This window comes from Cupressus sempervirens, chromosome 4 (genome assembly GCF_028749045.1).
Source record: "Cupressus sempervirens isolate cs-2001-9-10 chromosome 4, ASM2874904v1, whole genome shotgun sequence".
Taxonomy (NCBI): Eukaryota; Viridiplantae; Streptophyta; class Pinopsida; order Cupressales; family Cupressaceae; genus Cupressus; species Cupressus sempervirens.
In genome coordinates this window covers 87698301-87711457 of record NC_143121.1, presented here as the reverse complement: position 1 = coordinate 87711457, position 13157 = coordinate 87698301, and positions in this window count along the sequence as shown.

The following is a 13157-nucleotide window of genomic DNA, read 5'->3' as shown; positions in this document are numbered from 1 at the left end:
TAATAGTTAAAGTTGACTTATTTTTTCAAGCTTAATTTTTTCCTTAGTGTGTGATGTTTAAAGATGGTCAATATCTAATGAACAAGGAAAAATAAGTTTGTATTCATTGGTCATTTTATTGTGATATTGTCATTTTATACTAACATGTGTCACAACCTAGAATTTTGGCAATACCTTGCTAATGGATAAACTACAATATGCCCTTAGATATATTATGATCAACAACCATAGTACATCACATCTATCAAGTCAATAGATTTACATGAACATTCAAAGCTTTGTTAAGATAAACAAATGGTAAGATAAAGGTAAATATTATGAGTCAATCATGTGTATATACATAAACGATAAGTCTAGTAAGACATCAAACAAAGGAAAAGTTGCATAAGATAAAATAGTCATATTGCTAAATCTCATCAAATTACTCATGGAAAAATTATTTGATCAAAGTAATAATCAAGTAAAACACAGAATACATGAAACAAATTGTAAGGAAATAAGGTTAAAGGGTTAATGAGGCAAATTGCAAGGTCATAATTAGGGATTCTTATTCAAGTCACATAAGAACCTTATAATAAAGTCATTTTAAAAAAAATGTGTAAGAAAATAATTACAAGTTGTATTACTTAGGAGTGTAATTATATTAGATGTGCTTTTTAGATTAGTAGTACTATAGTTTGTGAGTTATAATAGATCTAGAGATATAGCATCAATAGTAACATAGATCATGATTTAAGTTATATTAGATTTGACTCTTGTATTAATGTTAAAATAGTGTAAGTTGTGTTAGAGGTTGCTCTTGCATCAATGTTATTCTTGATTGGCAGTAAACACTGTGTTGGATGTGGTTTTTGTTTTAAGTAGAATTTACTTTTAGATTTTGCTTACACTTAGAAGTTTTTCATTTTATGTGATTTTGAACTTGCTAGTATAACATATATTACTTCAATTTGATTCATGTAAAATCAAGTTGTGTTACTTTTGATTCAAATTAGCATATCCATTACATAAAATTATTACTCATATTTGGCATTAATATTATTAGTTCTCTTTTATTGAAATAGAACTGCACTTCATTCATACAAGTTATATCTATGTTAGATTTGCACATAAAAGTTAAATTATTTAAGTTTCACTTACATAGAAATAAGTTGCATGTACTTATAGCTCAAATAATGGTCAATATAAAATCAAGTGCAAATTGCGGTATGTAATCATGATTTAGATTGAAATAAGTTGCACCTAGTTATACTTGTTTTATGTAACTATTGATTTTTTAATTAAATTTATCATTTTGTATTGATTTCAATAAACTTGTATATAGTTTTGACTTGTATAATACTAAGCAAACAATATTTATGTGTGAAATACAAAAAAATTGTGATTGTTGATGGTTTACATTAACATAACTATACAAAAAGTTTTATATATAAATATAACTCTTAGGTTAATATAACTAAATTCTATAGACAAGTGAGTTTGTCTACCATGTCAAATTTCTAGCATTATGCACGACTTTCATAAAGCTATAACTTTCACCTTTTTACTTGCATTAATATTGTTTTCAATTAAAGGATGTTAATAAATTAATCCCAACAATTTAATATTTAAAGTAAATTAGAGTCAATAGTTTAAAAATATATACAAAAGCTAATTTTTTGTTGTTGAAGTATTGTTATTGATTTAGGAGTGTATTCAGTCTGATGAGCTCCATGAGAATCAAGTATTTTTCTAGTTGAGTCATGCTAAAATAATTTAATAACTAGCATAGTGGGAATGTTGGTACATATTTTACTTTCATATACAATGAAAGACTCTTTTGTAATAGTAATGAGAATCTCAAAAGGCTGGTATGTTCATGGTCAATGTTATGGTGGGAATTATGTCAAGTTGTGGTTTTGATAAGGATTGCATCCTTAGACTTGAACATTAAAGAAACACAACATGATCATTTCACTTTCTTGTGTACCAATAATGAAGTTTTTAACATATTGTTTAGTTCGTAGTAATGAGATTTTTGGGGGTATTTTTTTTTTTAATGATAAAATAGTAAATTGTTTCCATTGTGGCATGTTCAATTATATTTGTGTTAAACTTTTCAATTAATGTCAAATCAACTTTTTGGATTATGAAGATGAAAGATGTTTTATGTTTCATGAATATTTTAGGTGTGTATTTGAAGGTTTGTTTTTTTTTGGATGTTAGTTGGAAAATATTTTTTTAGAATTTTTGACCATCAAAGAAGAGTTAAGGTTAGAGAAATAAAAAATACATTAATTCAATTGTCTATTGTATTAATAAGAGGGTCACTTTTAGGATCATGATACATTAGATTGTGTATATTTTTTTAGCAAAAATGAAGAGATGGGCTAGACAAGTAAACAAAACATGCACCAAATTTATCAACTATTATGTTAGTAAGAGGGACACTTTATTTGTGACTCATCTCATATTCCAGCTATTGTATTTTGGCACTTGAACATTGAAGTGACTCTCATGTTTGGACTTTGCTCCATGACTATTTTTACCTGATTAGAATCATTAGAATAATTAGAATAGGTGAGTGGGGGGTGAATCAATTATCTCCATGTCCAAATGTACCAGTTCAACTTTTAACAACTTCAAACAACTTAATCAAACTCATAAATCCACTCTGTCCATATAGAAAATCATCAAATCTTAGCTCTCTATTTTAGTGTTAGCTGAATTATAGATACATATGATAGTAAATAGAATGACATGTGAAAACAAAATTCACACAGTTATGACATCAAGATTTAATGTGGAAACCCCATATGGAAAAAACCACCAATTAACATGCTACTATTTTTTCACTCTTCTAAAGTGAGTTTGGTTAAGAGCCAAGCTTGCTGAAGGTTACAAAACACTTAGGGTGTGATCCTCTTAAAGGATTTAATTGCCCTATTAGGAGTGGCCTTATTAGAGGTCTTTAGAAATATCCCATTAGAATGCCACCTTGATTAAAGGGTTTACAACATGACTATTAGGTCAACCTTAATTAAATGATTTTACTACCACAATGGTAAGAAAGTAACAACTAGGCTGATTTGATAAATTACAACTCACTTTGCATGTTAAAATCTCTATTAATCTCATTCTTGGTTCATTGTCTAGTTGTCATCATATTTTTTTATCTCTGATCTTCTTGGCAATACCTCAAGCAATGTCGCTTTCACCAACTTCTCACTTTTCCTCTGCAACTCTTGTTCTTCCTCTTATTCTTCACAAATTTGCTAGCCAACTAACATGTAAAATATCTCATATGCCTCCTTAAATAGACAAGTTTAATGTTTTCCACTTAAACATAATCATAGATCTTAGGGTTTGATCAAATTCATTGAGTCTATTAATCATTTTATCTTTCTTCTTCTTTCCTGGAAACTCCTCATTGAATATTTTCCTTAGATCACTTAACAAGCTCAATTCATGCATTAAATATGTCACCTCATCAATCCTTATCTTTAACATGTTTTGACTATTCTGTAGATTTAACTATGTCACCTTAGATTTTGATTCTGACTCAAACTGTTAATATGCTGGCACTTAATCAACACTATATTCTTTAGTTTGGTCATCACTAGGTAGCTCAGTCACTACTAATATATCTCACTCAACTTGCATTGGCTTGCTTGGTCATCACTCTACTCAGTCATTACTTTAGTTTCCCTTCATCTTGCTCTTACCATCACTCAACTAATACTTAAGTTCCTTAATCTTCTACTTGATAATGCTTAGCATCTTCATTGACCTAGTAACCTATTGCTTGATCAATCTCATATTAATAATCTCTTCTACACTTAAAATCATCTTTCTTCTTCACTTAATACAATGATCAGATAGCATATTATCTTGTTAAATGCTAACTAATCAAGTGCCCTTTGTAGTTCCATCATACTTATTCCTCTTTACTCAACCACTTTACTAGTTCATCTTGTTAACTCTCTTTTCAAATCCTCTTCATCAATACATTATTAAATAGATAGGTTTAATATTATGTCGCTTAAACATAACCGTAAATCTTAGGGTTTGATCAGATTCATTAAATTTGTTCATCATTTTGTATTTCTTCTTCTTTCCTTGAAACTTTTGGAAACTTGTTATTGAATCTTCACCGTAGATCACTTAGCAAACTCAATTCATGCATTAAATATGCTAGCTCATTAATCCTTATCTTTAATAGATTTTGACTATTTCATAAATTCAACTATGTCAACTTCATATCTTGATTCTTTCTCAAACTGATAATATGATGACACTTAGTCATCTCTATGTTCTTCAACTTGGTCATCACTAGGTAGCTCAATCATTATTGATCTGTCTCACTCTTCTTGCACTGGCTTTCTTAGCCATCATTGTTCTTGATCATTACTTTAGTTTCCCTTCATCTTGCTCGGTCATTACCATCACTCAACTAATACTTAAGTTCTGTAATCTTCTGCTTAGTATTTCTTAACATCTTCATTGCCTTAGTAACTTGTTTCTTGATCAAGCTCATATTAATCATCTCTTCTACACTTCATATTATCTTTCTTCTTCACTTAATACAATGATCAAACAACATATTATGTTGTCAAATACTAACTGGCCAAGTGCTCTATGTAGTTCCATCATTCTTACTCCTCTTTACTTAACCACTTTACTAGTTCAACTTGTTAGCCCTCTTTCCAAATCCTCTTCATCAATCAAATAATATGACACTCTACACTATTAGAAAGTGTCTTACCAGTAAGGTTTGAGATACTTGCAACAAAAAAATTATTCCAATTGTAGTTCTAGCAATAAATATGCATCAATGAAGAAGATGAATGCGTCAATGTAGATCTCCTCCCTTGATGGCCAACAATAAGCTAGATCTTGAAGAGGAAATGCTCACAAAAGATTCTTCAATGCTTGATAGAAGTATCCTTGTTAAATGCTTGAAATCTTGAATATTTGAACTCCTTGAATGCAAAAGGTAGAAATATGGACTTGAGAGCAATAACTTGGATTACTTGAGTGCACGAATGAGTGAGATATGAAAATGAAGCCTCAAAGTCTCCTTATATATGAGTTGTCGGGTAGGAAAACAATACAAACTAATGGGAGAATGAAATAAAACTAATTAAACCCCAAGGCCTTTTAGGTCGTGAGCCCCAAAATCACCAGGAACTAGGTCAACTTGGGAGGACTAGGTCAATTGGGTTGACCTAGTCCAAAATAGGTCGATTTGTGATGCATGAGCATCCTAGGGTAGTTTGCAATCTAGTATGCAAGGGCTTTGAGTTTAGAATGGTGGTCTAATGGTATGCACAATTGGAGATATGTTCGAGACATATTAGGGAACCTTTTCCTAAGTGCACATGATGATTGGAGTAATCACCTTGGAGTTAGAGTCATTTTGGGTGACTAATGGTCATGTGTTCCTGATTTATTGGTAGACATTGGAGATTGTGTTTGCAAGCTTTGATCTGAGGGAGTTGACATATACACTCTTAGATTTGGATCTATGGATGGAACGTGGACCCATGCATAAGGGCATGTACTCTTATGTTGTCATTTGAGTTAGTTATGCCTAAGGGTGCTTATATAATTTATTATTGTGATATTTTTTTAATTTTTACTAGTAAATAAATTGGGTTTATATTGGTTTTTAATTTCTTTATTTAAAAAAAAATATTAAATTGAATGGGGGTGGAGGCCACCACCTCCCACCCCCTACATACCTTGATGGTGACTTTAAAGCCTATTTCATGACAAACTTGCTATTTTAGTAGCAAGTACTATCATAGGTAGTACCCTGCTACTATGGTTAGTAAGGCTGCCATGATAGCAATACCCCATAAGAGATTTTTTTAAAATAATTTTTTTATTAATTAATTTTTAGTTTTATTTAAAATTTTAATATCATTAAATTTTAAATTTTAAAATTAATATCATTAAATTTTATCTAAAGGTTTTAAATTATTAAATTTAGTTTTACTTAATTAAATTATTATTTTATTATTATTATTATTATTTTTAAATATTAAATATTATTAGGTTTAGGGCTTTTAATAAATTATTAAATATTTGATTTAAAAAGGATTGTCATTTACATTATCAATTAAAATATTATTATTTTAAAATAAATTATTATTATTATTGTTGTTGTGTTTTAAAAAATATATAGTTTACTAAAAAAATAGTGGATTCTTTTAATAGCTATGAAAATAGAATTTACCATGGTCAAATCCAAACCTAGGAAACTTTCAACTAGGACTCACAGCTAATTACACTTATGTTTTAAATGAGTCAATGTGTTTGTATATATTTTAATCTTAGGTCACTTTGAGAAACCCATGTAGTTGGCTAATTAAGAAAGTACATTGGAGGTTAGGGTTGTGAATGTTTATTTTTAGTGATCTATGCCGTGTTTAATCATATGTGTTTTATGTTGTGAGAGCCATTTTTTAAAATGTCAAGCTCATGTATTTTGATGTATCATATTGATGTCATGGTCTGTGAACAATTGGTGATTTCTAATTGTTTGTATAGGATTGAGTGTGACCATTGTAGGTCTATTTGTAGGTTGGAAAGTGACTTGCATGGGGGTTGAAGCCCTACACTACTAGGGTAACTCATTGTAGGTTATCTTAAGAAGTGAAAACATTAACATTAATGGGGATTAAAATGAATTTAAAAAAGATAGCATTCCTTGTAATCACCCAAAAATGGTAATCTAGACTATGAGCCCCCTTTTTGGCATTTTTGCTTAATTTATCCATCACTTATTCGTGATCAAATTGCCACTCTACTATTTATTTTATTATAACCTATGGTTTGACCACCTTATTTTATGTCTCTTATTTAATTGAAATAACATGTCCCCTTTTAATTAAATAAAGTCCCAAAAGTCCCACTTACCCTAAGTGTGCACATAAAAACCATTATTCCTCTTTTAAAAATAAAAATAAAAATGCATTTTTGTCTCACATGAGGTGCACACTTTCCAAGGTGGGTTGAATATTTATTTTCCTCTGCACATCTTTTGCCTCTTAAACATATCTATTGATCTTGCTTAGTTGAGATTCTTGTGCACATGTATCAACTAAGACTCATTCTCCAACCTTGATTTTTCCTCTTAATCTCTATTGTCCATTTCTCTTTAAAAGGAGACTCTCTCCTCACCCTCTCACATCATTCTAGTTTATGCTAACATTATGTTGCAGGTTTTCTTATAGATTTTGGAGTTTATAGATCACTTGGAGCACTCACCTTACATCTTCATTCTCATACTTGCATTAGCTTAGGTTTCCTTTATGCTTTAGCTTAGATCACATAGCTTAACTAGGGGCTTTGTAACACTTCATACTTGCTAGTCTACTATTGCACTTCATTTAGAATATCTTGCATTTACATTGTACTTCATTGATTCTTGGATATTGGTGTTCTTGCCTCTACTCTTTTAATCTTCCATTCTATGGTGTACCTTGCAAGACTTGCTTTAGCTAGGTTCATTTGAGAGCCACCATCTCATAGCTCTTGCATGTTATAGATAGCAAGCTCTAAGTCATCATTCAAGGTTCCTTATGCATTCAATCCCTTGGATATAATGTTTTAGAGAAGTGTACCCTATTTTTGGTATATATTTTTTGCAACCACCATTGTGTGGGACATCATTTATTAGCTCCATTTTGCTCTTTTTTATCTTTTTTATTGCATTTGCAGGGTTGGATTCTAATTTTACAACCCAAAATATTGTATGATACTTTCTCTATGATCATACAATACTTTATGTGAAGGGATACAATACAAAGCTAGATTCATTATCATACTGGTATTATGTATTATGTCGTACTATTGCTGGGAAAGTATCATATCGCATTGGTACAAAGTGTCATTTTGGATAGCAGTATTGTCCTACCATACTAAGAAGTATTGTATGATACTGGGCCAACCGATAGTATCGTTATGTCTATTTCATTTTCTCAATTTGGCTTTTAGATTTCATTTTGCATTTCTAAGCTTTCATATTTCAGTTTATTGGCTATCTAAAAGGTGCTAACAGATGTGTTATAGGGTCATTTCATGTTTTATTGACTATTTTGATGCCCTAACCCTTGTTTGTTATGTAGGGGCCTATATTGCTTCCTCACATTGCTAAAGTAAAAATTACAAAATGGGCTACTAACATTGTTGCAGGGCTACCCAAGCAAAAGCAAAACAAAACCAAAATCTTCATTTTATTTTAAGTGTGACATATACTAGTTGTTTCATTTTCATAGGCATATAAAACCCATTAGTAAGGTTCTTATTGGCCATTTTTGTCCTCCATTCAGCCCACCATTGATAACTGATTTGAGAGATCTTTAATGGGCTAGATTCTTTGATGTGGGTTAACACGCTTTTTGGTTGGGTTAACATCTCATGTTAACTTAGTCTCTTCATAAGCTGAGTTGGCTCTGTTCCTTCATTAATCGAGCTAGTTTAGTTTGTTCTTTGACTGGGTTGGCTCATTTCTTTCATTTGCCGAGTTGTGGGTTAACACACATTTTTATTTCGGAGAATGACTTTGCTGCTCTTTTTGAAATAATAAAATTCACTATTTCAGAAGGCTTACCTTTTGCTTCTGCAAAATAGTAAAATTTTTGTTGATGTCTCTTCAACCGTGCATTTGGGAATTATGCTGACCAAAAAATTTATGCCAGATGGTGGATCTTTCTTGTGTTGGGCTACGAATCTTTGGATATTTTCTAGATGCATCTGGATTGTCCATTCTTTTGAAGAAGATCTTGATCTACGGTTGGGTTTTAATCATCTGTTGAGGATATTTTTGCAAGATCTGAGCCGTTTATTTCAAAATGAAGATCTACATCAAAGACTTATCTTATTGGGGCCAAATTAGATTTATTCCACATAGGTCAACTCTATAATTTTCACGATAGGTTAACATTGCATGTTAACCCATCCCACATTTTTTGACAATGGTGTGAATTTATTTATTGCGGCCATGACACATTACAAGGACTATTATTTAATGTTGAACAATATTCTTTGGCCTTGTTTGCATGACATCTATGCATCTCCATGCCTCATTAATGATTGTAATGATTGAATCTCATGGGATTCGATTTCTTATAGTTGGGTGCATTTGTTTTGCCCTTCTTGTCACTTCATTACATCATATTATATCTCATGATCAGATTTAGTTATTACTCTTCAGTTATTGCTCTCTACAACTTGACTCCACCATTGGTTGGGGTTTGAACTCCATAGTTTAGATCAGAGTTATGCCTGAACACTTTAAAAGGTAGTTGTAAATTGTGAGGCCTCACCCCGACCCGTCATAGTATAGACTTTTTATTTCATTTTGATATTCAAGACTTTGATATTTTGCAACTATTTGAGACTTAGATCGACAGTGGATTGTTTTATCTATTGATTTTGATACTGTAGTAGTATTTTACATTATGAGATGCACTAGGAACCTGTTATTGTGTATGAGATGATCGAACACATAAGGATTCAGTTTTATGACATGGTACTATTAGATTTTGATGCAATGCAAAATTTTAATTTGACTATGATGATTTATGATTTGTAGATAAATGTTAATTTGATTATGATGCTTTATGATATGTAGATGAATGGTTATGATATGTAGATAAATGTTAAATTGATAATGATGACTTATGACATGAAAATTTTGATATCTTAACATTTCAAATGGAATAATTGAAATGACTAGAAAAGGAAATTTAATTTGAGTTATGTTAATATGGATATTATTATTATATTCATTTATGTTGTGTATGCTTATTTGACCCCCTTGGACTATTGATGCTGGAGTTTAATGTGTAGGAAGTGGAACCTAGAAATTCTTGGGGGGAAACAAGTTCCAAACCTTGTGAACATAGTTTAACCAAGGCGAATCTTTGGAAGATTCAAAAGCCTCATTGTGAAAGTATTTTTCTTCATAAATGTAAGGTTGCTTGCTTATGGAAATGTTTAATCATAATTTAGATGCATTAAGGACATGTCATGGTGAAGTGTAATGTATTTTAATTTTCCACTTGATACTTGTATTGTCTATGTGTTGATGACATGTCACCTAGAGTGTTGGTCACAAGGTCACTTAATCATGGTCCTTTCCCTTTCTTCCAATTAATGGTTAAGTACACCCACTTGGGAGAGATTGTTAGGATGGGTCACCATCATGTTGATTTTCGAAGTCAAACTTGTTAGGTATTTTAGGGGGCCTAAATGGGATCCTACAGTGTCATTTTATTGAAAATAAGCCACCCTAATGGTAGTATAACATGTTAGGGGCCTAAATTCAACCATTTTAGTGGCTAGTTAACTTAGGGGACCCCTTAAACAATGCCCTCTTGAACTAATTCGAAATTTGGGGTTTCCCCATGAGAGTACCCTCACCATTCCACTTGGTCAAATTTCTTATTTTGGAGGGGAAACAATGTAAGAAAGAGAAAGCTTGATGTCCTTGCTAAAATAGTTAGGCAGAAGGCCTTATTACAGAGTCTTGCCAAATTAGTGGGTTGTTCACCCGCTCTCTAAGTTTAGAGACAGTTAGGTTTGAAGGGAGATTAAGGAAGCTCTACTTCAACTATCATTACCATAGCTTGGACCAAGGTTAGTTTTTTCAAACTATGCTTTATTTTTTTTCCTCTTTCTTTTAGTATGGAAAATTAAATCTACAAGTGTGAAGGATTTGTCAATGGAGTATGCATTTCATTTTGAATCTTGCATTATGGACTTGGGCATTTTGCAGTGAGAATGAGAATGTGTTATGTGTTCTTGAAGATTTCCTTTTGATTTTGTTGTCTTCTTGATTTTTTTATTTGAATGTGAGTGTTGAATGTTTTCATGGGTGTGAAGGCTTCACTCACCCTTGGGAGGGAAGAGAAACCTTGGGTGAAGGGCATAGTTGGGCTCAATATTGCAGTTGAGAGAGTTACCTCATGATGAGGAATTGTTTCATTTCATGGAGTATGGGCTCCATTGAAGCCATATACCTTTGTTATTTTTGGGAGATATAAAGGTTTTGTGTGAATAAGGAGGAGATGTTTAATGATGGCCTTGAGAGGCAAAATGCAATGGCAATATGATGCTTAGTTTGGTTATGGAATCTCCTTATTGAAGAGCCCACCTTCACCCAATGTGAGATGATTCAAATGGTGGATCATTGTGCAAGCCATGGGAGGGAGTTGTTTGTGTTTTATGTTGTGGTTCATGCAATGGTAAGTGATGTATGTGTGTAACCCGTTTGGTCCTTGTTTCCCCTACTCGATGGGTGGCTTCATAGAAGCCTAGGATGGGAGGTGAGCCTCCATGGTTCCTAGTTTGTGTGCATGTGCATGTTTTGTGAAGATGGATTCCTTGAAAATGTAGGGTTTCACCCTTGACAATGCTAGGAAATCAAATGTGTATAGAGAAATCCATGTTCTATGTCACCCCAAATGTATTGTGGTCCCCAAAGTCCCATTGTGATTACATTTTGATGTAAAAAAAAGAATTGTATTATGGTTTTCCAAGTTCCTTTGTGTTTTCTTTGTGTTGTAGAATCATCTAGAGTTGTGGAAGGAGCAGATTGTGAAGTTACATATGTAATTTAATTGTAAGGAAATAGTCACTGAGAGATTTGGTGTATTATGAAAAGGAATTCATGTATTAGACTTTCTTCTCATGGAATTTGTAAATTAGTTGATAGATATATTTCATAAATGATATGTGAAAGAATATTTTGGGTAGAGTTGGTCAATTCAAAATATACATGTTTCATTGCAAATTTATATGCTATGCATTTCATAACTTGGAAGTAAATCACCATGTTTGATAGTTCATTATATATGCATTGTCTTGTATTCATTGGTTTTCAAGTTCAATCAATTTTCTAAGAAGACAATACCATCATATCAACAAATATATTCAGCTAAATTCAATGATAGGATAAAAAAAAACAAGAAAAAGAATTAGTTGAGAAAAGTAAACACTTAGAAAAAATCTTTGATATACTTGTTGTAGTTCCACAATTCCTCTTTGGAAAATTATATGAAGAATGACAAAATAACCCTCCCCTATTACAGTCACTTAAAATATTAGAAAGAATATACTCAAAATCTAACCTATAAAATATTAAAAAAAACATTCATGGAAAAACTACAATGCAACAAACAACTAGCCTATGAGTATTGCACATAAGGACTCATAAGAGTCATGTGACTTTCAAGTCACTATCACACAAATTCAAGAAAATAAAACTACTAATATATATATACTAATAAAGCAAGGGAGATAGTAAATAACTACAAATATGAATTAAGCAAAATAAAAATAAAAGTGTTTGGTTTTAAAACTATCAAACTTATATTCTTATTTTCTAGGCGTACCTAGCATGTTCAACATGATTAGACAAAATCCATGCAAAAGATTTGGGGTGGTCCCCACTAGATGACCTCTTAGTGGTTAAGCCCAAAAAAGTGTAAAAGGTGATAAGAACTTGTCTCATATGAGCTACTACTCTCCTTAGGTGCCTAGAATGGAGAAGTCCCTTTGACATTGGAATTTGACTTGCTCCGATCCCCTCACACCTAGTAATGGAAGGCCCTTGTGTTGGGAAGAGTTGAGAAGTAGTGGTTGATCAGGGGATTGCACCATGATAAGTTTAACCCATCATGTGCTGTCATAAACCTTTTCTTGGATTCATTTAAAAAAAAATCTTGTCAGGTAATAAGGAGAATGGATTTTAGGGGACACGTGATCCCATGGGATAACTTGAAATTTGGCTAGGATATTCAAATTTATGTGGGGGTGGGGCCATGTGTATTTGGGGTTAGAAGTGGATGTTGAGAGTAGAGGTTAGAGTAAGTTATTGACTTAAGTAATTTTATAATTTAGTTTGGGGAGAGGGGCTAATTAAATTTAATAGTATTTAGGCATGCTATTTAGAGAGAGTGTAAATGGGTATGTGAGCTATGGATTAAGCTTATTAGGATTTATCATTAGATGATAAATTAGCCATATAATAAAGGATAGACATTGAACTATGAGTAAAATATATCAAATCCAAGGTAACTAGCTTACATATAGATGTTAGTAGATGGGTAAATTGAACTACGGAAATTAGTAATGATAGACCTAGATTTATGCCTTTGGGTCAT